The 25,676-nt window shown below is 39.2% G+C and overlaps 1 protein-coding gene and 1 non-coding gene across 24 annotated transcripts in view; one reads left to right on the top strand and one right to left on the bottom strand.

Annotated features, from left to right (window-relative positions):
• PRRC2C (proline rich coiled-coil 2C) overlaps nt 1-25,608 on the bottom strand; it is a 95,169-nt gene extending 69,561 nt beyond the window's left edge. For all 23 annotated transcript variants that reach the window (XM_027975606.3, XM_027975598.3, XM_027975609.3 and 20 more), the window contains exon 1: nt 25,415-25,608. The gene's annotated coding sequence lies outside the window, so the exon portion shown is untranslated. The remainder of the gene's footprint in view (nt 1-25,414) is intronic.
• On the top strand, nt 660-731 carry TRNAS-AGA (transfer RNA serine (anticodon AGA)). Its single transcript has one exon. It is a non-coding gene; the product is annotated as a tRNA-Ser (tRNA).
• Nucleotides 25,609-25,676: the final 68 nt, after the last annotated feature.

The raw sequence follows: 25,676 nt of genomic DNA, 5'->3' as shown, positions 1-25,676 counted from the left end.
TAAAAAGCCCTCCCAGTGATTGTGAAAAAAAAAAACAAAAACCCACAAAAGTTCAAGATATAATGATTTACTATAACCATGTATATATGCTAGGGCATCCCTGGTAGCTCAGCTGGTAAAAGATTCTGCCTTCAAGGCAGGAGACCCCTGTTTGATTCCTGGGCCGGAAAGATCCGCTTGAGAAGGGATAGGCTACCCACTCCAGTATTCCTGGGCTTCCCTAGTGGCTCAGGTGACATGACTGAGCGACTTTCATCTTCATATATATGCTAAGCAGTGGTCCTTAATCCTTGCTGCAAATTAAAATCACTTGGGGATTTTAAAACATACCAGTTTCTAGAGTTGTGAGGTGGGGTCTGATTATCCATTCTTATTTTGAAAATGCTCCTCAGGCAATTCTAAACATTTAAGCAGTCTTCAGAATCACTGCAATAAAGGAAGTGTACCTTTCCTTACATTCCATCAAAGACCAATCCTTCCTTCTGTGTTACCCATCCTCTCACCACTTTCTTTCTCCTTCTAAATTTGTCTGCAGGAAATCCCACCCACTTCTAAGGCTTCAACTACCAACTGTGTATGTCAAATTTGTATCTCCAGCACAGAATTCTGTGTTCCTAAAGAATCCCACTGCCTGTTTACATTTCTCCTTTGTTTTGACTTCCCTGGTGGCTCAGACGGTAAAGCGTCTGTCTAGAATGCAGGAGACCCAGGTTCGAGCCCTGGGCTGGGAAGATCCCCTGGAGAAGGAAATGGCAATCCACTCCAGTTCTATTGCCTGGAAAATCCCATGGACAGAGGAGCCTGGTAGGCTACAGTCTATGGGGTCACAAAGAGTCGGACACGACTGAGCGATTTCACTTCACTTCGTTTTGAACAGTGTTTCAACTTTACCTGGAACACAGGCATCTACTTCACATTAAGCGTTTCAGATGCAGACCAACCAAATGTTTACAAAGCATGTGAGGAACTGGAGAGGCGGGGAGGAGAGGATATGAATTGAGAGAGTAGTACTGAAACATGTACAATTACCACAAATTCGCAGGGAGCTCAAAATGGGTGCTCTGTGACAACCTAGAGGGGTTGGATAGGGTGGGGTGGGAGGTGGAGGAGAGGTTTAAGAGGGAGGGAACATATACCTATTCGTATGTTGATTCATATGCTGATTCATGTTAACACATGGCAGAAACCACAATATTGTAAAGCAATTATCCTCCAATTAAAAATAAATAAATAAATAAAAATTAAGTTGGGGGGCTTCCCTAATGGTCCAGTAGTTAAGAATCCACCTTCCAATGAAAGGGACAAGTGTTCAATCTCTGGTCGCAGAACTAAGATCCCACGTGCCAAAGGACAATTAAGTCCACTCACTGCCCATGTACTACATAGAAGACCCAGCATAATTAAACCCCCACAAAGCTGAGTCAACAGGAAAAATATCTCAACATTTGACAAAATGCAAATGTTATACAAGAGCTCACAAACTGAAGAAAAAACTTGAAGAAACCCAATTTTAATTATTAATGCTATGTTAACAGACAATTCACTAGAGAAATAATACCACTAAGCAAATGTATTGAAATGCTCAATTTTATAAATAAACAAAACTAACAAGTTAGGGCAGTTCAGCCTGTCCATATGTTTACACAAGGAAAACAAAGTAACATTAACACAATTTAACCATAGGGTAATAGAATATCTAATTCAATTCAGTCATCACAAAACATTTAGAGCTTGGGGGAAAAAAAAAATCACAAAATGAACTTTAATTTTCCTACTTAAAAGTAAAATGAAATAAAAAATGTCTTATAAATTATAAGGAATTTCCAAATACAAAGAAAAAGAAAAATTCCAGAAAATATACTAAGTAGTTCTTTTTTTAAAGATCAAACTTCTGTACAGAGTTTCTTCTTCCACTATTAACCAACTACTGCCTCTATGGTACTCCCTTCAGTGCATGCTCTTTCACCAAACAGATAAACCAAATACATACTGGATGTATTCTGAGGTAAGAAAGATGGACAGGGTCAAATTCTCGGGCCAACAGAACAGAGAATTTATTCTTTCATATGCATATGAGTCTCTCTAATATAAAACCCAAGAAAGCTTTACAGTACCAACTAACTCTCCCAAAAAGTAAATCATCAATACACATGACTGAAGCTAGTACAAATGATAATTATCAAAAGATAATTCAAAGATGAAACTATCACAATGTATCCATTTCTATAAGAGAGTATGCATTTCTAAAGACAAAGAATTTGTAGCCATAAACAATGCTGGATTCATGAGAAAAGCCAACTGCACCATCATGGTTTGCCAGTTACGTGTGGGCACTTTTAGCAATCCCATTCCTAGGCATATATGCCAAGAAAAGTCTAGTGTGAAAACACACATGCTCCCCAACCCCCGCTACTTCATACCAGCCCTATTTACAATAGCCAAGAAACGGCAGCAACCTAAATGTCCACCAACAGATGAATGGATAAGATATACATATACACAATGAAACACTACTCAGGCATAAAAAGCAATGAAACAATGCCACTTGCAGAAACATGGGTGGGTGGACCTGGAGACTGTCATACTAAGTGAAGTCAGAAAGAAAAAGACATATACTATATGATGTCACTTATATATAGAATTGTGAACTTTCCAGGTGGTCCAGTGGTCAAGAATCGAACTGTCAATGCAGGGGACATGAGCTTGATCCCTGGTCCAGGAAGATTTCACATGCCATAGGGCACCACGTGCCATAACTACTGAAGCCCTCGTGCCCTAGAGCCTGTGCTCCGCAACAAGAGAAAGCATCACAATAAGAACCTGCTCACCGTAACTAGAGAAAGTCCATGGGCAGCAACAAAGACCCAGAGTAGCAAAAAATCAAATAAAATTAAAAAAAAAAAAAAAAAAAAAGATGGGTTAAGTTCTGGAGAGCTAATGTACAGCGTTATGATTACAGTCAACAATATTGTATATGTATCGCAAAGCTGCTAAGATGTTAAATGCTGTCACCACACTCAAAGTAATGATAATTATGCATGTGATTTGTGGAGGGTTTAGCTAATGCTACAGCCATAATCACCATTCACCTTAAACTTACACAGTATCATATGTGAATAACTATTAAAAAAAAAAAGAACTACAGACACAGACAAAATGTAAAACCTGAAACTATAAAACTTTTAGAAAAAACATAGGCGAAAATCTTTGCGACTCTGGATTACATTATATAAAGACTGCTTAGTACTCTAAAAGCACAATCTATAGGGAATTCCCTGGCAGTCCAGTAGTTAGGACTCTAAACTTTCACTGCTGAGGGCATGCATTCCATCCATGGTCTGGGAACAAGCCACATGGTGGGTGGGGAACACAATCCATAAAAGGAGGAATTTCTGAATTGGACTTTTGCCTTTCGAAAGTTCTCACTGTTGAGAATGAAAATGCAAGCTACTCTCTGGGAAAAAAACATCCGCAAATCATGTATCTGACGAAAGACTTTTATCTAGAACATGTACAGAACTCTCAGACCTAATCCAGTTGTTTTTTAAAGGGCACAGGATTTGACACCAGAGATACATAAGTGGCAAATAAACACATGGAAAGATGCTCAGCATTTCAGTATCTGGGAAATTCAAATTTAAACCACAGTAAGATACCTCTATACTTCTACTGTATTGGCAAAAACTACAGATTAAAGCAACTGTTGATAAGGATGTGGAAGAAATGGAACTCGCAAAGTCTGCTCACGGGGGTGTAAAATGTTATAACCATTTGGGAAAACAGTTTGGAGGTCCTTAGAGAAGAAAAAACATCCAACAACCACACAATCACAATTCCATATGTGATTGTCCATATGTCCATATGAAGACTCAGACTTGGACTCTGGTTCATAGTTTTATTTGTAACAGGCAAACACTGAAAACAACCCAACTGTTTACCAACAGGTGACTGGAAAACCATATTGTTGTATATACATAAAAGAAATGAATATCCAAGCAGTAAAAAAGAATGTATTACTGGTAAATGTAACTACATGGATAAATCTCAAAGTGATTATGCAGAGAGAAGCTAGATTTCCAACATATGCACTATATACAGAATTCAACTCTGGATGAAAAATATTGCCTTCCATTATCAGTAAACAAAGGATGTTACTGCCATCAAGCCAGCAGCTACAGCTGCCAACGCCAACTGTGCACCCTGAGGGGATTCAGGATGAAGAAAAGGAGGACACTGGCCCAAGAGAGTTAAGGTGCATATAAAAGGAATGATTTCAATGGGCCCAGACCCTTGAATCATACATAGAAAAACATTAAGTTCATTAACTTGAGATGTCTGGTTTCCTTTAATTAAAAGTAATTTTTCGATGTTCCAACTACCTGGGTTTCTTTGTAAAATTTCTATTTATCCTGGTTCCTCCCTTACCTCTTTGGTTTCTAAGAGCCACCTGAGAAGCTAACTTCCAGACTTAAGTCTTCAGTTTTGTTCACCAAATAAAATGTAATTCTCAATTTTTACATTGTAGTCGACTCTACAAAATGCAAACATATCTATGGTACAGGGAATGGGTAGGAACAGAAGGAATTTTTATTGATATGTTCCTTATCTTGACTGTGGTAAGTTTCATGATGTGTATATGCAAAATATCAAATACTTCACTTTAAGTATGTACAGTTTATTACTTGTCAATAAAAATATTTTTAAAAAGATCAAGGCCCTCTAGATTGAAAGCAAACAAGAGTATTACCATGCAAATCTACCAGGGCAAATTAAGAAAGAGAGGGCTTCCCTGGTGCCTTGGACAGTAAAGAATCCACCTGCAAGTAGGAGACCTGGGTTTGATTCCTGGGTTGGGGAGATCTGCTAGAGGAGGGCATGGCAACCCACTCCAGTATTCTTGCCTGGAGCATTCCATAGACAGAGGAGCCTGGTGGGCTACAGTCCATGGGGTCACAAAGAGTCTTTAATACTTTGTAATAAACTGGTGATCTAATAAGTAAATTGTTTTCCTGGACTCTGTGAACTGCTCTAGCAAATTAATCAAACCCGATTTATAGCCAGCCTGCCAGTCAGAAGCATGGGTAACAATCTGGACTTTCGACGGGCATCTGAAGTGTTGGGATAAGGGACAGTCTTGTGCGACTGAGCCTATCTATACTAATCTTTGGGATGTGATGCCATCTCCAGGTACCTAGGTCAGAAATGTGTTAGATTTTAAGACACCTGGAAAACGGCTGGAGAATCTAATTGCTTGGTGTGGGGAATCTCCCCCCATCCCACAAGGCAAACAGAAATGTCAGAAGCAGAGTATTACAAGTATAGGAGACATAAAATAGAGTTTTTAATTTGTACAAGTGAAGAAGATGGGGACAGCAGGGAGGCAAGATATGAAATTGGAATCGGTAGGCCTGATAAGGAATAATGAAGAACAATGTAAAAATAGGGCTAATACTGGAGCAAAAGAAAATGTCAGAACATAATAAACAAGAAATCAACAAACTGTTTTTGTTCCTGGAATTGGTAAGAAAGCAGTTTAAGATTCTTGTGGCTATAAAGTTAACCAAAGGACAAAACTAGAAACATACAAGAAAATCAACTGGAAATGAAAAATAAACACATCTCTTGTCAAACATCATATAACTGAAAGGAATGCTCTTAAGTACTTTCGTTACCAGACAAATCATTTTAAGTTACCTCAAAAAGAGCAGAAAAGAAAAATCAAATTAAAAAACAGAATAATAATAACTGATAAATTCAAGAGCTGACTCTTTTGGAAAAAATAATATAGAAATTAGCTGAATCACTCTAATTTTAAGTTAAACACTAAGAAGAATGAGATAAATACAATAAAATACACACACGAAGAGAATGCTCTGAAATAAGTATTTTCTAGGAAAACAGAAATTACCAGATTTGGCTGAAGATAAACAGGCAAAAACAATAAAGGAGAAAAAAAAAAAAAACAACTTTGTTCAAAAACTGCCCATCCTCAAACAGTGTCTGGCCCAGGTGATTTCACAAGAGAATTCTGACATTAAACAGAGACAATTCACATGCTATTTACAGTGAACTAAATGCAGGCTTTGGCAAACTAAGGCCTATGGCTAAATCCAGTCTGTGGCCTGTTTTGCAAGGCTTGGGAACTAAGAATGTTTTAAGCCGTGCTGCTGCGTTCTAAACTGAAGTCTAACGTGTAAAATACATACACATAAGGATATTCACTATGATATGGTATGTGGTAAGGTCAGTCATTAAGTGATCCATATTTTGAAACATTACTGAACTGGAGATATAAGAGCTAAGAATCTGCTCTCACAGATCTTTTCAGTTTGATAACTCAAATAACAGGTAATCAAAGTCATTTCACATGATGACAAATACTGTAAATAAAACCAAACAGGACAACAGGAGAAAGTACAAAAGGGCAGGTGACGGACAGGGAGGCCTGGCGTGCTGCAATTCATGGGGTCGCAAAGAGTCGACTGAGTGACTGAACTGAACTGAACTGAAAGTACTTTAATGAGTGGATCATTATCAGCCTCTCTAGAGAGAGAGCTTCTGACTTGAATCTAACAGAGAAGCAGGCAGCTTCAAGGCTTAAGAAAACACAAATGCAAAGGCCCTCCCACACTGATATGCTAATCATGTTCAAAAACAAAAAAAGTCGTGAAGTGGAAGCTATTAAGAAAGGGAGGATTGGCTGGATGACCATTAGGATTTAAAATTTTATCTTTGAAGCAAATGAACTCTGAGTAGAGGCTTTTTGTTTTAAAGATATTCTGGGAGTTCCCTGGTGGTCCTGGGGTTAGGATTCGGCACTGTCACTGCTGTGGCCCAGGTTCAATCCCTGGTGGGGGAACTGAGATCCCCACAAGCCTCTTGGCATGGCCAAAAATATATGTATCATTCTGGCAAGAACGTGGAGAATGGATTGCAGGGACTCATATGTGGAATATGAGGATACCAGACTGTCACAACCTAGGACAAGAGGTAGGCCATGGCTGAAAAATGGAGACTGGACACAGGAGTGTAGGAAAGAGGAGTGAAGGACAAGGAGTCAAGGAGTCAAATTTTATGTTAACACTAACAAGAAGGAAAAAGATGAGCGTGAAAAACTAGACATTAAGTAAGGTGGAAAGCCTAGATTTAGAGAAGATGGGGGAAGAAAGAAGCTTCCCAGGTGATGTTAATGGTAAAGAACCTGCCTAAGAGATGAGAGTTCAATCCCTGGGTTGGGAAGATCCCATGGAGGAGGACATGGCAATCCACTCCAGTATTCCTGCCTGGAGAAATCATAGACAAAGGACTCTGGTGGAGAGGTGGACACGACTGAAGCGACTTACCATGCATGCACAGGGGAAGAAAGCAAAAGAAGCTGGTGAGTTCATTTGACTTCTGATCTGCCTTGTAGTTTACACAACAAATAAAACTCAGAAAGTAGTAGTATCGAAATACATGTATGAAAATACTTTGTGTTCATTAGGTACAACACTACTGTCATTATTTCTCCCTATATCGTAAAAGGTGCTTCCAAGTGTGGTAATGAGAAATGCCTCTTCCTTCTGAGCACTGGCATGGGAACCTAACCCACATCAACAACACTGAATCCAAGGGACAACATATCTTCTCTCTTGTGTGCTCTTGCCCTTGGATACTAAAACCTAAAATAATGAAACCTACGTTCTCTTAAAGCCTAATGTAGTAATTAGTATAGTCTTGAAATATAATTTAGCAAAGCAACCCTCTACAGGTTACACAGAAACAAGTCTTCTGAAATACCTCCCTATTGCTGCAGTGACAATATCCATTCAACACTTATATAACAAATGTGCTGAGAACTAATAAACTGCCAAATGTTTAAAATGCTCAGTTGCTCAGTTGTGTCCAACTATTTGCAACCCCACAGACTGCAGTATGCCAAGTTTCCCCGTCCATTAGCAACTCCTCATGATGCCCCTGTGTTCATGGAACTTGTAATAAATAAGCACATGAAAACATGGAAGTGAAAAAACTGGGTAAAGAGACAGCAGAGAGGAAAGAGACTTTAGACAGGATGATGAAGGTTTGAAAGACCTCTATGCACAAGGGGATATGAGTTAAGAAAATCCATCTGTGGTTCTCAATGTAGGTTGCACAGACTTATTCGGGAAGATTTTGAAAGGTAATATATGTCCAGGTCTCAGTGCTAGACCAGTTAAATCAGGATTTCTGGGGCTAGGTCTGACAATGGCATTCTTCAAAAAGCTCCCCAAGTGTCTCTCAGTTCAGTTCAGTCGCTCAGTCTTGTCTGACTCTTTGTGACCCCATGAATCCCAGCACGCCAGGCTTCCCTGTCCATTACCAACTCCCAGAGTTCACTCAAACTCACGTCCATCGAGTCGGTGATGCCATCCAGCCATCTCATCCTCTGTCGTCCCTTTCTCCTCCTGCCCCCAATCCCTCCCAGCATCAGAGTCTTTTCCAATGAGTCAATTCTTCGCATGAGGTGGCCAAAGTACTGGAGTTTCAGCTTTAGCTTCATTCTTTCCAAAGAACACCCAGGATGGTTCTCCTTTAGAATGAACTGGTTGAATCTCCTTGCAGTCCAAGGGACTCCCAAAAGTTCAAAACACCACAGTTCAAAAGCATCAATTCTTCGGCGCTCAGCCTTCTTCACAGTCCAACTCTCACATCCATTCATGACCACTGGAAAAACCGTAGACTTGACAGGACGGACCTTTGTTGGCAAAGTATTATCTCTGCTTTTGAATATGCTATCTAGGTTGGTCATAACTTTCCTTCCAACGAGTAAGCGTCTTTTAATTTCATGGCTGCAATCACCATCTGCAGTGATTTTGGAGCCCAAAAAAATAAAGCCTGACAGTGTTTCCCCACCTATTTCCCATGAAGTGATGGGACCAGATGCCATGATCTTAAGTTTTCTGAATGTTGAGCTTTAAGCCAACTTTTTCCCTCTCCTCTTTCACTTTCATCAAGAGGCTTTTAGTTCCTCTTCACTTTCTGCCATAAGGGTGGTGTCATCTGCATATCTGAGGTTATTGATATTTCTCCCGGCAATCTTGATTCCAGCTTGTGCTTCTTCCAGCCCACCGTTTCTCATGATGTACTCTGCATAGAAGTTACATAAGCAGGGTGACAATATACAGCCTTGACATACTCCTTTTCCTATTTGAAACCACTCTGTTGTTTCATGTCCAGTTCTAACTGTTGCTTCCTGACCTGCATATAGGTTTCTCCAGAGGCAGGTCAGGTGGTCTGTATTCCCATCTCTTTCAGAATTTTCCACAGTTTATTGTGATCCACACAGTCAAAGGCTTTGGCTCTAAAGGATAGCTATGGTTGAGAACCACCACCAGAAAAACAAAGCAATTCTGATCTTGAAAACAAGGCAGGAGAGGAAGTCAGGTAGACAGAGGTCAAATTTTGCAGAATATTTTAGGCTAAGATAAAGAATATCGCCCATGTGTTTGTTCTAAATGCCATGAAGAGCCAATGGAGGAGAAAAAAGAAAGAAAGAAAATGAAGTCGCTCAGTCATGTCCAACTCTTTGCGACCCTATGGACTGTAGCCCACCAGGCTCCTCTGTCCATGGGGATTCTCCAGGCAAAAATACTGGAGTGGGTTGCCATTTCCTTCTCCAATCGAGGAGAAAATAATAATTTTAAAAAAAATCTCAATTTCTGAGTAAATGCATGGCTGCATTCAGCAGATCCACATCTTAAGTAACAAAAAGGTACAATTTACATAAATTACTAATTAAAGAAAAAAAAAACTTTTGAAGCTGTCTGCTCAAGAGGAATGCTCTCTTCAAACTTGCTATCTTCAGATTTCAAAAAAACACATGGACAGTTATGAGAAACCAAAGAACTATATCCTCTACTTGTATCCCTTTTGTATCCCTTTGAAAGCTTTTTATCATTTGTATACTATAAGGAATAGTTTTTAGTTCCGTGGTGGCCAGGGTTCAATCCCTGGTCAGGGAACTAAGATTCCCATAAGCTGCACAGTGAGGCCAAAATAGAAATATACATACATATTTATATTAAATATATACATATCTTATATGGCTTATACATAATAAACCACAAATATTTGCATTTTCTGGACATAAAACTGATTTTAAAAATTTATATATATATGTTACTATCCTGTCTACTATGTACTTAAAAGTCTAAATCATCATGATTTGAGGGTCAGTCTGCAAAAACAAAGCTGTGTGAATAATATATCCTCTTTCTCTGTTTAACAAAAGAAAAAGTGAACATCTAAATTCAAAGTTCTATGACTCTGAGCAAAGCTGGTAAGAAACTAGTTGTTTTTCCCACTGAAATTAGATGTAGCAAAACATGCACCTACATTTTCTAAATTTTGAACAGTGAATATGTTACCTTTTTTGAGCAAAAACCAAAAAAAGTTAAAATGAAAGGAAGAAATGGAGGAGAGCGGGAAAAAAAAGGAGGTCAGTGCTTTCAAAGCAAACAGTCTGTTTTCAAAGGGTCTTAAGGGAAATTTGAAAGGCAGCAGTTTACCATAATATAATGATCAACCTTTTGAAATGAAAAGAATGAAACAATAGTAACACGAATATGGTTTTCATGAAAGAATAGGTATTGCAGGCTGAATATTTGTGGGAAAAAAATCTTAAGGGATATCCACACATCAAGAGATTAGGTACCATTTCTAAAATTTCTTCAGGTGACTGATTTGTAATTACAAAAGTATTTGTAAGTATTCCATACCAAAAATATTAAGTAATATTTAAAATCTAGTATATTAGGGGGGCAAACACCATACTTTTGTAAATCACCAACCTGCAAAATTCAATTAAAGGACGGAATTATAATCTTTCTGGCCTCCATGAGCGCCTAGGTATCCAAGACCTGTTTACCTCTCTTCTCTCGTTGTTCTTATGGTGATTGTTTAGTTTCTCTAGGAAACACAGCACAACGTCCCACTCATTTAACTTGCTTAACATTAAAAAGAAACTGCAAACATTTCCAGAGAAGCGCACTGGACGCATTTAACAAATGTTTTATTGAACAAATAAAAGCAGAATATATACTAATAATAGTCATGTATCACATACAAATATAAAGACCTTATGTGTAAACCACTTTCACTGGTTCCTGTAACTGACACCTGTATCATTTTTTTTCCTATCTCTATACAGGAGAGTTGGTTTTGTCAGCTTTCTCTTCTCTATGTGTTTTCCTCTTTGGCCATCTATCTACTGTTCACTACTTCAGTAAGCATAATTCCCAACCAAACCCTTCCATCAAGCTTTTTAATTGTGTATAAAACAAAACATCCTCACTTAAATTTATTGACAGAATTACAAACTAAAAATGTTTGATTTCCCCACTCAAGCACAAAAACATTTACTTGTGTACTATATTATCTACCATTAGTACTAGGAACAAATGAAAGAGACATGCTGATCTCCACCAACTGAGTATAGGTTTGAGAAGGCTGGAAAAGATGTTCAAAGAACTGGGAGGAAAGAAAATCAACAATTAAAATGAGGCATTGAAACGCAGAAGCAGCTGGAAACCAGGGACACAAGTATTCCCAAGACTGTGGTTTGAAGACTGTTAACAATGAAAAAATGGAGAAGAAAATGGCAACCCACTCCAGTATTCTTGCTTAGAGAATCCCAGGGATGGGGGAGCCTGGTGGGCTGCCACCTATGGGGTCGCACAGAGTCGGACATGACTGAAGTGACTTAGCAGCAATGAAAAAACCTGGCTTAAAACTCAAAATTCAAAAAACTGCAATCATGGCATCACTTCATGGCAAACAGATGGAGAAACAATGGAAACAGTGAGAGACTGTATTTTCTTGGGCTCCAAAATCACTGTGGACTGACTGCAGCCATGAAATTAAAGACTCTTGCTCCTTGGAAGAAAAGCAATGACAAACCTAGACAGCATATTTAAAAGCAGAGACATTACTTTGCCAATAAAGGACCATACAGTCAAAGTATGTTTTTTTCAATAGTCACGTATGGATGTGAGAGCTGGACAATAAAAAAGACTGAGCGCTGAAGAACTGATGCCTTGGAATGGCGGTGAAGAGTCCTGAGAGACTCCTGGACTACAAGGAGATCAAACTAGTCAATCCTAAAGGAAATCAACCTTGAATATTCACTGGAAGGACTGATTCTAAAGCTGAAGCTCCAATACTTTGGCCAGCTGATGCTGACTCGCTGTAAAAGACCCTGATACTGGGAAAGATTGAAGGCAGGAGAAGGGGACGCGACAGAGAATGAGATAGTTGGATGGCATCACCAACTCAATGGACATGAGTTTGAGGATACTCTGGGAGATGGTGAAGACTAGGGAAGCCTGGCATGCTGCTGCAGTCCACAGGGTCACAATGAGTTGGACACGACTGAGCAACAACGTTCAGCAGCACGTCTAGGAGTGGGGAGTAATGGGAGGCTTTGTAAGCAGCTGGACTGAATGTGAAATTAGAGTTGTGTCAGGTAAGTGTAAAGAAAAGGGAGGTAAGGATACTGCCAGAATGATTAGAGTAACATTTCAAGAAAGTCTAAACTTCACAAGAATGAAGAGAAGTTGGGAAAAAACAAGGAGGGTAGAAGGGACTGGAAATTTCAACAAGACTGAATTAAAAACTCTTTAACAATAGTGATTATTTAATGCTTGCTGAATCAAGTTTATTACTGATTGCTTTGATCGTTTAACAACAACAAAAGCCCAGGAGAAAGTGTACTATTTGTGTGAGAAAAGTGGAGGCATAGGAGCTTGTCATTTGAATTTAAGTTTACAGGTAATGACAGGGTTTAGATCAAGACATTAAAAGTTAAGCACACGTAATATGCACTGAGTGCATACACATGTGCAACACAGAAAACGGTAAAACAGATCCAGTAATGAACCATTAACAGGGACTAGGGATGAACAGATATGGACATCCTTTGTACTGTTTTTTAAAAATATTTATTTTACTGCGCCAGGTCCTAGCTGCAGCATGTGGGACCTTTGAGATTTTCACTGTGGCACTGAGGATCTTTAGGTCGCATGTAGACTCCTAACTGAGGCATGGAGGATCCAGTTCTCTGACCAGGAATCAAACCCAGATCTCCTGAATTGGGAACATGGAGTCTTAGCCAGGGAAGTCCCTCTTGGAACTATTTTTACAACATTTTTGGGAGATTAAGATTATTCTCCCTCCCCTAAAAGAAGTTTTCAAAAAATGTTTATCTGCTTTCCAAAATATGTTCTCCCTGATTTTACCATAACCTTTTCCGATAACCTCTGGTTTAAAACCCTGAGTAATCTTTGATATTTATGTCTCCCATTTCCAACATAAAGAGGGATCCAAGTTCTATACATTCTAACTTGGTAATGTCTCTTGAAGCCAAGCTGTTACTTAAATCTGAGCTATAGAGATGGAGAATGTAAAAATATCAGGTTGGATATAAGAGCTCAAAGCCTAAGTCACCAAAACTTATCAATAAAGAAACAACTTTAATAAAACTCATAATGTAGGAAGTGATGACTTGATGTCAAAGCCAGTAACCAAGGGAAACTCACCATATGAAAATCAGAACTCAATTTTCATTACAGAAGAAATAAACATCAAACATGTAATAATAAATATCATTTGAGGTTAAGAGATTTTAAAAGATTCAAGTTTTTATTATCAAAACACTGTATTATAATAGAGTTGAATATAAAGGATAAAAAGTTAAAGCAACAAGACAGTGATATCTCAATCAACAAATGTATTTCAACTGTTGCAGAAACATCATTTTGAAGTATATTAATGCAAAAAGCATAAGAATCAATGCACTATAGACTGTAAAAGGAGAGGTGACTAATTGAATTGTGTCTCCCCAAAATTCACATGGTGAAGCCCTAAACACCAATTAACATAAGGTATTTGGAGCTGGTACCTTTGGGAGTTAACTAGGGTTAACTGAGGTGATGAGAGTGGGCCTCATATGGGATTAGTACTCTTGTAAGTACTATAGAATGGGAACATACATATATGTGGGTTAGAATGGGACAAACGTAGAATGGGAAAGACTAGAGATCTCTTCAAGAAAATTAGATACCAAGGGAACATTTCATGCAAAGATGGGCACAATTAAGGACAGAAATGGTATGGACCTAACAGAAGCAAAAGATACTAAGAGGTGGCAAGAATACACAGAAGAATTGTACAAGAAAGATCTTCATGACCCAGATAATCACAAAGGTGTGATCACTCACCTGAGCCAGACATCCTGGAATGTGAAGTCAAGCGGACCTTAGGAAGCATCACTACGAACAAAACTAGTAAAGGTGATGGAATTTCAGCAGAGCTATTTCAAATCCTGAAATATGGTGCTGTAAGTGCTGTACTCAATATGCCAGCAAATTTGGAAAACTCAGCAGTGGCCACAGGACTGGAAAGGGCAGTTTTCATTCCAATCCCAAAGAAAGGCAATGCCAAATGTTCAAACTACCCCACAACTGCACTCATCTCACATGCGAAGAAAGTAATGCTCAAAATTCTCCAAGCCAGGCTTCAACAGTATGTGAACCAAGAACTTCCAGATGTTCAAGCTGGATTTAGAAAAGGTAGAGGAACCAGAGAGCAAATTGCCAACATCTGTTGGAACATACAAAAAGTAAAAGAACTCCAGAAAAACATCTACTACCCTAAAGCCTTTGACTGTGTGGATCTCAAGAAACTGGAAAATTCTTAAAGAGAAGGGAATCCCAGACCACCTTACCTGCCTCCTGAGAAATCTGTATGCAGGTCGAGAAGTGACAGAACCAGACATGGAACAATGGACTGGTTTCCAACTGGGAAAGGAGTACATCAAGGCTGTATATTGTCACCGTGCTTATTTAACTTATATGCAGAGTACATCATGCGAAATGCCGGGCTGGATGAAGTACAAGCTGGAATCAAGATTGCCTGGAGAAATATCAATAACCTCAGGGATGCAGATGACACCATCCTTATGACAGAAAGCAAAGAGGAACTAAAGAGCCTCTTGATGAAAGTGAAAGAGGAGAGTGAAAAAGCTGGCTTAAAACTCAACATTCAAAAAACAAAGATCTGACATTGAGTCCCATCACTTCATGGCCTATAGATGGGGAAACAAAGGAAAGAGTGATAGACTTTATTTTCTTGGGCTCCAAAAATCACTGCAGCCATGAAATTAAATGATGCTTGCTTCTTGGAAGAAAAGCTATGACAAACCTACACAACATAAATAAAGAGATGTTACTTTACCAACAAAGGTCTGTCTAGTCAAAGCTATAGTTTTTCCAGTAGTCATGTATGGATGTGAGAGTTGGACCACAAACAAGGCTGAACACTGAAGAATTCATGTTTTTGAGCTCTGGTATTGGAGGAGACTCTTGAGAGTCCTTGGACTGCAAGGAGATCAAACCAGTCAATCCTAAAGGAAATCAACCCTGAATATTTATTGGAAGGATTGAAGCTGAAGCTCCAATACTCTGGCCACCTGATGCAAAGAACTGATTCACTGGAAAAGACCCTGATGCTGGGAAAAATTGAAGGCAGGAGGAGAAAGGGATGAGAGAGGATGAGATGATTGGATGGCATCATCAACTCGATGGACATGACTTTCAGCAAGCTCCAGGAGTGGGTGACAGACAGGGAAGCCTGGCATGCTGCAGTCCATGGGGTCAAAATGAGTCAGACACGACTGAGTGATTGAGCTGAACTCTTCTAAGAGGAAGAACTATTAGAGCTCTCTCTCAGTCATGTGAGGACTCAGCTAGAAGGCATTCAGCCATGTGCAAGCCAGGGAGACTTCACCAGAACCTAGGTATGCTGGCATCCTGGTCTTGGACCTCCAGCCTCCGGAACTGTGGTAAACACATTTCTGTTGTTTAAGCCACCTTCCTTATGGTATTTTTCTCATGGTAGCTGGAGCTAACAAAGATAGAGAAGATTGATATATAACTTCAGAAAACAGCATTCATCACTCAAATTTTAACTTGATCTTCCATTTAAAGTAAAGAAGTCAAGACATTCACCACTCTTGAGTTCCAGGTCAACTAGCCATCACAAAATCCTACCTTTCTTTTTAAAATTAACTTTCATTGGAATATAGTTGATTTACAATGTTGTAAATATTATCTTTCTAAAAACCTTACTTTTGATTAATCTCTCCTCGTTGCTTGACTTTAAACACACTAATCAAAGTACTCATCTTTATGTACTCCTTAAATACAAGACAAATGAGAATCACAGAATATTTGAGGCTGAAAATTATTTTACATTTGAACAGTCAATATGAATTAATGGGACCAGAAATATGAATATATTGGACCCTGTCCTTTCTTATTTGTCAAAAACCTCAATAAAGACCTGGAAAGTAGACACCACATACGACACATACATCTGAAAAAGTAACAATGCATTAAAATGACTCTCTTAAGATTTTAAAAAGATCTTCAAATGTTGAGTAGAACTAAACTGGATCTAATAAATAGCTATATAGTCATACTTCAAGAACTGACTTTCATAAATATAGAATACAGATTTAGTCTGTTCATATCAAAAAGGACAGTTAGTGAACAGCGAGCAGTGTGATACTACTGTTTTATAAACACTGCTACTTTAACAGAAATCTAATGTACAACTCTGGAACTGTGACAGTTCTACTGAATCTTATGCTTATCACACTGTTTATAGAGTATTATGCTCAATTTTTGTCTTCATTAAGATAACCAATAAAAACAAACTAAACTGGATACAAAAGAAAAATTTTCTGTTCAGTTTATCCACAGGTGGAACAAGTTATATCTTAAACTCATTCTCTACTTTCACCATTAGCCAAGCAACCCAAAGAGCTGTGAAATGAAGTGATACGTATTTTTGCTGAGGCACAAAATGTGCGTCCAATAGCATGAGGTATGTGAGAGAAGGGTGCTTCTAGGAAATAAACCTAAGATATTCTCTCTCTCTCCTGTTGTTCCATGCCCATGGCTTGTTTTGGTTTTTAGAGAAACAGTAACTCTTGTGAAGAGATACATAACTGTTTCTGTGGGGGGGGTGGGGGGGGGACGCGGGCGGGGAGAGGAAGAAGAGCTCTGAAAGGAAAGCCAAATCCTGGTGCAGATGACGGAAGCTGAGAGAAAGTGAAGAGGTCTGAATACTATTATGGTGTTCAGGGATTTGGAAACTTAGATCTTAAAATATGAATGTTAAAGGTCAATTACAGCATCTTCCTGGGCACCAAATACATTCAAGCAGAAGCAACATAAGCCTTTATCAAAAATATTTTAAAAGGTAACTTCTGCTTTGAATGAGAAGCTGCACTGGTCAAGTTCTATGGTCACTTTCATTTTTAATTGTTATAATCACTTTGTTGTTGTTTAGTCGCTAAATTGTATCCAACTCTTTTGTGACCCCATGAACTGTAGCCCACCAGGCTCTTTCTGTTCATAGGATTTCTCAGGCAAGAAACTGGAGTGGGTTGCCATTTTCATCTCCAGGGGATCTTCCTGACCCAGGGATAGAACTCACATCTCCTGAACTGCGGACAGATTCTTTACCACTGAGCCAACCAGGGAGGCTCTTAACCAGTAATTCTAAAGTCAGAATGACATAACGTTATTTGCAGCAACATGGATGGGCCTAGAGATTATCATATTAAGTAACTCTGACAAGAAAGACAAGGATATGATACTGCATATATGTGTAATCTACGGAAATAACAAATGAACTGACTTACCCAACAGAAGTAGATTCACAAAGAAAACAAACAGGATTCCCAATGAGAAAAGGGTTTGGGGGTGGGGTGGGGCAAAAATTAGGAGTTTGGGATTAACAGATACATAAAATATATATGTATAACTGAGTCACTGTGCTGTACACCTGAAATTAATATTGTAAACCAACCACATTTCGATAGAAAATAAATTTAAAAAAATAAAGCAAAGAGTGACAGCCAATATTTCTTAAGATCATCTGCTTCTATAATAGTAAAGCTAAGAATATCGCCATATGTTGAATGCCTCTACTACAATATCACTACAGCAAAAGCATTAAAAATTGTCGTTTTAAAAAACAAAGTGTAATATAAATATCTGTTGGCATTCTAATCAAAATGGTAGACGCACTCAGGCTGTTCTTAGTAACTGAAACGTAAAATTAAGACTCTGGGGCCAAGAAAGCCCTAATAATAATCAGAAAAGAAATGTAGCTATCAAATCTTCTGTACTATAAACTACTATAAGCCAGCAAAGTGAAGGTGTGTGCCTATCACTTCCTCTGGAAGGTGATTGTCAGGGCACTCTTTGGACAACCTGAAATATTTTAAAATTGTTCCTATTTACACAATTACTTCTCTTAAAAACTGATTCAGTTAAAATCTCAGCTCTAACATTTAGTAGTTGGGTGATATTTTTATAGCATAATTGTGGCATACACATATTATGGCATAAGCATTTTCTGTCATTAAATGTAATTCTGAATTTTTCTTTCCCCATCTGTGGGCTACATCTTCTGGCCTGTTGTGAGTCTTAAGTGTGTACAGAGCTGTTAAATGGTGTCTAGTACTTAATAATGAGTTTAATAAATGATAATTTAACACTTTCAAACTCACATGTAATAAATAAAAAGTAACATAAATAATTTCTTAGTCAACTTTGTTTTTTTGCAAGAATAAGTATATTGGGTATTATGGAAGAAAAAGAGAACCACTCTCATAAGATAGTCATCCAACATCATTAATCATTCAAAACTTTTCATGACTAAAAAGCTGTCTTTATGGGTTGGAATTTAAAGTTTAAATTTTTAAGTCTAGAAAATTGGTTAGCATCCCTCCCCATCAAGCACTGGCTCTATTCCTCCACCATTAAAATGATCTGTCTTGAGACATGTTAACTTACCCAGCTCTTTCTATTTCCATTTTTATACTGTTTTCAGGTTTGTGACAAATACAACCAAAGAAAAAAAATTGGGGGGGTGGAGGCGGGGTTGGTGGTGGTTATGGTGAGGTCAGAATTTCAAGCAATCGGCACATGTAAGCTGTTCTTGACTTTTCAATCCATAGTCAACAGTTCTTTCTTCAAGAGAGATAATTTGTCTCCAAAATGTCAGAAGACTCTGATTCTACAGCTGGGAGATATTTCACCTTTCTACATTCTGTATTGTGCAGCTACATGTAACTGCTGCTGCTGCTAAGTCGCTTCAGTTGTGTCTGACTCTGTGCGACCCCATAGACGGCAGCCCACTAGGCTTACAGAACTGTACACTGAAAAATCCAATTTTTCTTAATCTAAATTTTAACACTTATACAGCAGTATAACCAACCTTCCATATCTCTGTCAAAAGCTTTGTTTCAATAACATCCTTTCCCTGCTTTTGAAACAAAATTCCTCTATCTGTCCCATTTCAGAAGCAATTTTTCATGTAATATTCTTCAGTTAAGATCTACAAAATTTGAACCAAACATTAAGTTACTTAAAAGTACAGGTCAAGAAAAGCCAAAATATTTAGTTTTTTTTAAAAGATTAAATAGTAAGTATAGTTTTACTCGTATGCTCTTGCCTCTCTGAAAGGTGATAATCTATGTATATTTTAATATACTGTTCCCAAATTACTAGAAATATTTAATACTCGACAGTGCCCATCTTTAAAATATACTAGATAAACTGAAATTCTGTACTTGCTGTTGTGCAACTACTTAACCCATCTTGGTAGTAAGTTCTAGGCTTTCTGTTCCTAGAGACCATTTCTCCAGTCTCCCAATTGTTTTTGACGTTCTAAACGCATCTTTAACATCTCTCCTTAAGGAGCCTTTCAGAGCACTGGCCTTCACAGGGCCTTTGTGCAAACAGGAAAACAAAACTCTGGGAACAAACAGGTACTCCTCTTGGTGAGGGGGTTGATGCCTTGGGAGGGAGAAGAGGAAGCACAACTTCCCCTAGGAGGCCTACCCAGGGCACAGGACTCTGCAAGCAGATTATGGATGGATTTCAGTCCTTGCTACCTCCCTTAGCCTGGCATCTCTGTGCAGTACACAAATGGTACAACCATAGCCAGCAGCCCTGCACTTTCAGATTATACATTAGGAAAGAATGAGGAAGGAAAATCAATTTTAACTTCTGTAAACACCCATTCTCTAACTACATATACACCTATGGGGTGATCTTCCAGTCTCATTGAGAATATCCTCAATGGAAGCCTTCCAATTTCTATTTTTCATGTTTTTCTGTTTTAAATGTCATTAAGACTCATGTTAGTCACTCAGTTGTGTCTGACTCTGCGATCCCATGGACTGTAGCCCACCAAGCTCTTCTGTCCATGGAATTCTCCAGGCAAGAATACTGGAGTGGGTAGCCGTTCCCTTCTCCAGGGAATCTTTCCAACCTGGATCAAACCTGGGTCTCCAACCTTGTAGGTGGATTCTTTACTGTCTGAGCAATCAGGGAAGACTCATGTGATATCAAAGATTACATTCAAAAAGCATAGGAAACACATTTAATGTGATCTTTGTAACAATCCTCTATGATAGGGAAAACAGGTATTATCTTATTTTCCAGATGAATACAGTGTATCTACAATTTGAAGAAGCCAACTCACTTGCCCCAAAAGTTTAACAGCTTTTGGCACACAGTGACAAAAGGATTAACCCTAGGTTTTAAAACTCCTAGTCCAGAGCTTATTTGAATATTCAACCTACCTAAAAATTAAGAAGTCTCACTACTAATTCCTCCATGCTTAACCTTTCAACCTCATTACCTGACCTACATTCTCTTAGGGTCCACCACCAATCACTCAAGCCAAAGTCAAGAGCCAGTTTTCACATATTTTTCTGAACTTGGCTACATTTGGCTCTAACAAAACCTAATTTTCAGACTTTTCTCTTCCACTCTGATTTCTGTAGTGACAAGTTACTCATCAGTGTTCTCCTTCTCTTGCCATAGATTGTCTTAGACATCTTATTACATTTCTCTGTCTAAATAAACCCATTCTACCTTGCAGTTTATCCTGGTCATGGCTGACCCAAGTATGTAGTTAAGGTTCTAATTTATATCCCTACTCCTGCAGTGCTACTATTTCCTGTTTGATGAATCTATTCCTAGACTTTCATCACTTCTGGCTTTCATTAATTCTAACTGCTGCCTCATTCTATGCAGTATTCATTTCTTACAGCAGTTCTGTTCCAAAGGGTGGAATACAAATGACTACTGATGGTATGTTATATGGTTTTAAGTGGTCCATAGAGGGATATTTAAAATTACATGTTTACTTCAATTAATGTTGAGGGAAAACTCTAACACCAAATAATCATGTAAATTTTTCTTCCAAAATCATTTGATTAAAAGACAGTGAGCCAAATTAAAGAAAAATGTTGACAGATGGTTTGAAGATAAAGCAAAATCTGTAAATGACCAAAGTTTGGGAAACAATGGCCATTTGGAAATTCATGTAGTATACAAGTTAAGCACTGAGGCCCTGGGTCAATGATTCAAACCTCACTTACTAGCTAAGTAACTTTGAACAAATTACTAGATCTCTTTAAATCCCAGTTTTCTACTTGGGTCATGTTAATAAAGTAGTCCACATTGTAGGCTTCCTGTATGGACTGAGAGAAACCTCAAAGTGCTCTTGGTTCAGTACCTGGCATGGTGAGTGGTCACCGAATAGTAATAACTACAGTTCGTCTCTTCCGGCCATCACGCCTTTACCTGTCATCAGCTGGACATGACCTGTACTAGAGATAGTTTTCCATATATGAATTTCCTGCCCAAATTTTCATTGTCTGCCTGTATATTTTTAATTTTCCAGTATGAATCCAAAGATCACGCAGTAACTTTTAATATTAAAGACTGTGAGCATCTTGGAGGTAGGAACCAAAAGCCATTTTCCTCTGATGCACTGTGCCTTACAAAATTAAAAGAATCTGTAATGTTTGTTGAATAAATCTAAAAATTAGGAAGGATAATCTGATGCAAGTAAATCTCACAATGTACAGTACAGAAACACAAACTACCTGAGAGCATTTGATTCCAATAGGTAAATAAAGGTGGGGGGGGGGATGATGGGGTATTCTTTTGCCCCACTATTTGTCAGCTGAACCTTAGTTGTGGGTCTAATCTTTATGTTTCCTAATCTCATTCATTAGCATATAATAAACTCTAGGCATATGCCAACTATTGTACAAAGTGATAAGAACACAGAAACTGTCTAGTAAGGGAAAACAGACTAGTATCAGAACAGACAAGTAAACAGACTACTACTAGATAATGTTATGTAAATAATACCCAATAATGTTTTGAAGTGCTCCACAAATGCTGATGATGTCCTACTCTTCTTTAATGTAGAACACCTGGCACTACCACATATGGATCAGTATATTACACTGACAGAAATAATTTCATTGCTATCTTGTGTTCAACTCTAGGTACAGACTAACCACATAAACGTTTGTGTCTGCCAACCAGACAACTGTTGAAACTCAGTAACAGCCTTTCTTCTGATTTACCAGCAAATATGTTCACACACAGGCCCCAAAATGTGATAGGCATTCTGTCAATCAAGAGCAAAATAATGACTAGAAATATAACTGGCAAAAAGGTCAGACTATATTTAGCCTGGGGGGAGGGTGGTGTGGTGGATAGATACACAATAAAAAGTTTACTGTAAGTTAGCCTCCCCAGAGAACACTTTTACCCCAAAAGATGTACTGACTGATGCAACAAGGGCATTACTGAGAATTTTTAAATGTTATGACTCAAAACTAACATATCAATTCTCAAGACTTCTAAACAACAGTTAACACAGACTGAGAAGTTTTCATGGGGTTAGCCAGTTCATAAAGTGACAAGTTTTGCTCTACTGAAGGTATATCAGTCATAATTCAAGCAGACACAACTTTTGGCTCTCCTTCATAGTAAGAATAGGGTTCTATACCAATTTATGTTAACATTTTATCAGTGATCAATCCTTGCCTTACACAAATACGGCATAAATAGAATCTGAAACACAAGTTACTCAAGTGACTTACGTACTAAAGTGGTGTTTGGGGGATGACAGAGGGAGGAAACCACTTGGAGGCTTAATATAGTCTTGGAGGACATAATTTAGTCTTCAAAGATATATTACCAGTAAAGACAGAGGGGTAAGTGTAGAGGAGAGACAGGAATTGGGATGAACCAGAACTTCTGTATTTTCAGTCATGCCCAATATATTGATACCAGGTGTACTGACTCTAGAACATGAAGAAATCTTTAAGAAACAAAACCTAACACACAAGTGTTTTGTAAAAAAGATATTTAGGTCTAAAAATATCTTTAAAAAAAGGGGGGGACTATTTATTAAGTTCTCAAAGAAGGTATACCCTATTCTGAAAATATACAGGTTACCTTCTGCTGAGAGTGTTTTCTTCTACCATTATCCTGCCATTTTCCTTCCACTGCTAGTTGATGTCTTTGTATGAGCACAGCAATAAGCCCTTTCCATACATTATCTATGATAATCCTATAACAAGACTTTGAAGGAGTTATTATAATCATCTCCAGTTTACAGATGAGAAAATATTTTATCAATACAGGCCAGATAGCAGAATTTAAAACTCATGTTGTACCATAGAGTTTTACTCAATTGGCCTTTAAATCATAAAAAGTACAAAAATTAGCTTCTACCCCATCCCCAGAATAGCTGTAATCTATTTTCTACATCTTGCAACACTTTAACCTTAACATGCAACAATGTTTCTATACTGACTCAAGCAAAACAAAAAATAGGCTAATAATACTGTATCTTAATTTAGTTACTATAGTTTACAAAATTACAAAGAACAGGGAGACAGCTTGATAGCTCAGAGCATCCCCTTTCTGTTTAGACAATCTGGGTTTGAATCTATGCAGCACCATCAAATACTGCCCTGTGACCTTGGTCAAACCACTTTAATTTCTCAAATTTCATTTCCTCATCTGTAAAATGGGGATGATGACAGTACCTTCCTCAAAGGCTTGTTGTAAGATTAACAAAGAGAATGTCTGTAAAGAGCATATTTCTGTGCTCAGTAAAGGTCAACTAGTGGAGGTGGGAAAACCACCATATATAGAACTCACTCGACCAAAATATAAACGTAAAATTAAAAGTCTATATTCTGAAAATTCCACTACGGAAAAGGAGAGAATTATTAGTTGACTATATGGTAGAAACTCAAATTCAATCTATTCCTCCTCTTTTTAGGAGATCAATGCATCTGAGGGGGGCCAGAAAAGATGCTGCAGTGCATCTGATGGCACACACCTAAAAATGGCTCCAGTCAGAGCAGCATCTTAATTACCAACAGGGGCGGTTAAATCTACTTTTAACAAATGCTGGAGTTGGACTTGGTGGGCGCTTAAGTTATCATCCTATCATTTCTATCTGCAGGAGTAAGCTATCAAGCCTTCAAATCAAGAATCCTGATTCTTCTGAGGGCATTACAAATGAAAATCCTACCGCACAGCCGCCTACTGTACAATTCAAAGTACCCTGGCGAGGTATGAATCTATGGACCTAGGTTGAAGATCGGTCAATGCGGAAATCCGGGTAGCCTTAGAAGCCAGCAAACATCAGGCATGTCAGAAACCTCAGAAGAATCTCAGATCGGGTCAAAACAAATATACATCCCTTTAAAGGAATTAGACACATTCCCCTCGAGGAAAGGAAGAATTTAACAGGATTCCTATTGCCCGCTCCCACCCACCATGCCTTTTTCTTCAAGTCCTGAAGTGGGGCCTTTACCGTAAAACCAATACTAACGCTCTCTCTCAAAGCCAGGAAGCTGCAGGGTGGGATTCACCCTGCAGGTTAGGGGATGGAGGCCTAAGGGGAGAAAAGGCTATCTGAACCCGCCTCTGGAGTGGGGGCAGCACGTCCCTAGCGGAAGTAGGCTGATTCCCTCAAGAGCCCCTGACCGAGCCGATCTTTAACCCGGTCTCTCCCGCACACGACTCATTGCAAATTTCACCCTCCACTGAACGCGAAGAAGAGGCAGGCATTAAAAGGCCTACATGAGCCCTTCAGTCTGGGAAACGCGCACCCGTCTATCCTGCGGGAAGGAAAACTCCCTTCCCTCAACCGGCAACACGCGTAATCCCCCTGCAGGGCCTGAGCTAAGGCCTGGGTGGGAGGAGACCGACGGGTCCGGAACTCCCGCTGCAGACCACATGGGGCGGATCCGACTCCGGTTTCCCGCTCCCCGAGCAGGAGGCCGAGGCTCCCCCAGGAGCAGAGATGACGGTAGTAAACGAGGAAAAAAGGGGATGCCCGACCCGAAGGCCCCACTGCACGCGGCTCCCCCGACGCTGGGCACCAGGGTCGGGCTGCGCTCCCATGCCCCGGGCCGCCCCACGCCAGCCCTCCCCGATGGGGCCCGCTTTGATCGCAGCTCCTACGCCCTCGCTTTCCTTACCCGCCAGGGTGAGTGTCAAGCTGAGTGTGTTTGCGCACTTCGAGGGGTTCCGCCGAGTTCTGATACGGGGAAAGGGAAGGGGGAAACAGGGGTAGGGGGCGGCTGGAAGGACCACGGGATCCGGAAAGCCTAAGCTACAGGGTGGATAAACCGCCAAAGCACTTTCGCTGCCGCCCGAGAGGGAGATAGCGAGCGAGAAAAAGAAACAAGATGGCGGCTAGCCAGCCCCTACGTACGACGTCATGCGGCGGCGTGCGTAAGG

Source organism: Ovis aries, chromosome 12 (assembly GCF_016772045.2).
Source record: "Ovis aries strain OAR_USU_Benz2616 breed Rambouillet chromosome 12, ARS-UI_Ramb_v3.0, whole genome shotgun sequence".
Lineage (NCBI taxonomy): Eukaryota > Metazoa > Chordata > Mammalia > Artiodactyla > Bovidae > Ovis > Ovis aries.
Note: the sequence above shows the minus strand (reverse complement) of the source record. Positions and strands in the feature narration are given on the sequence as shown.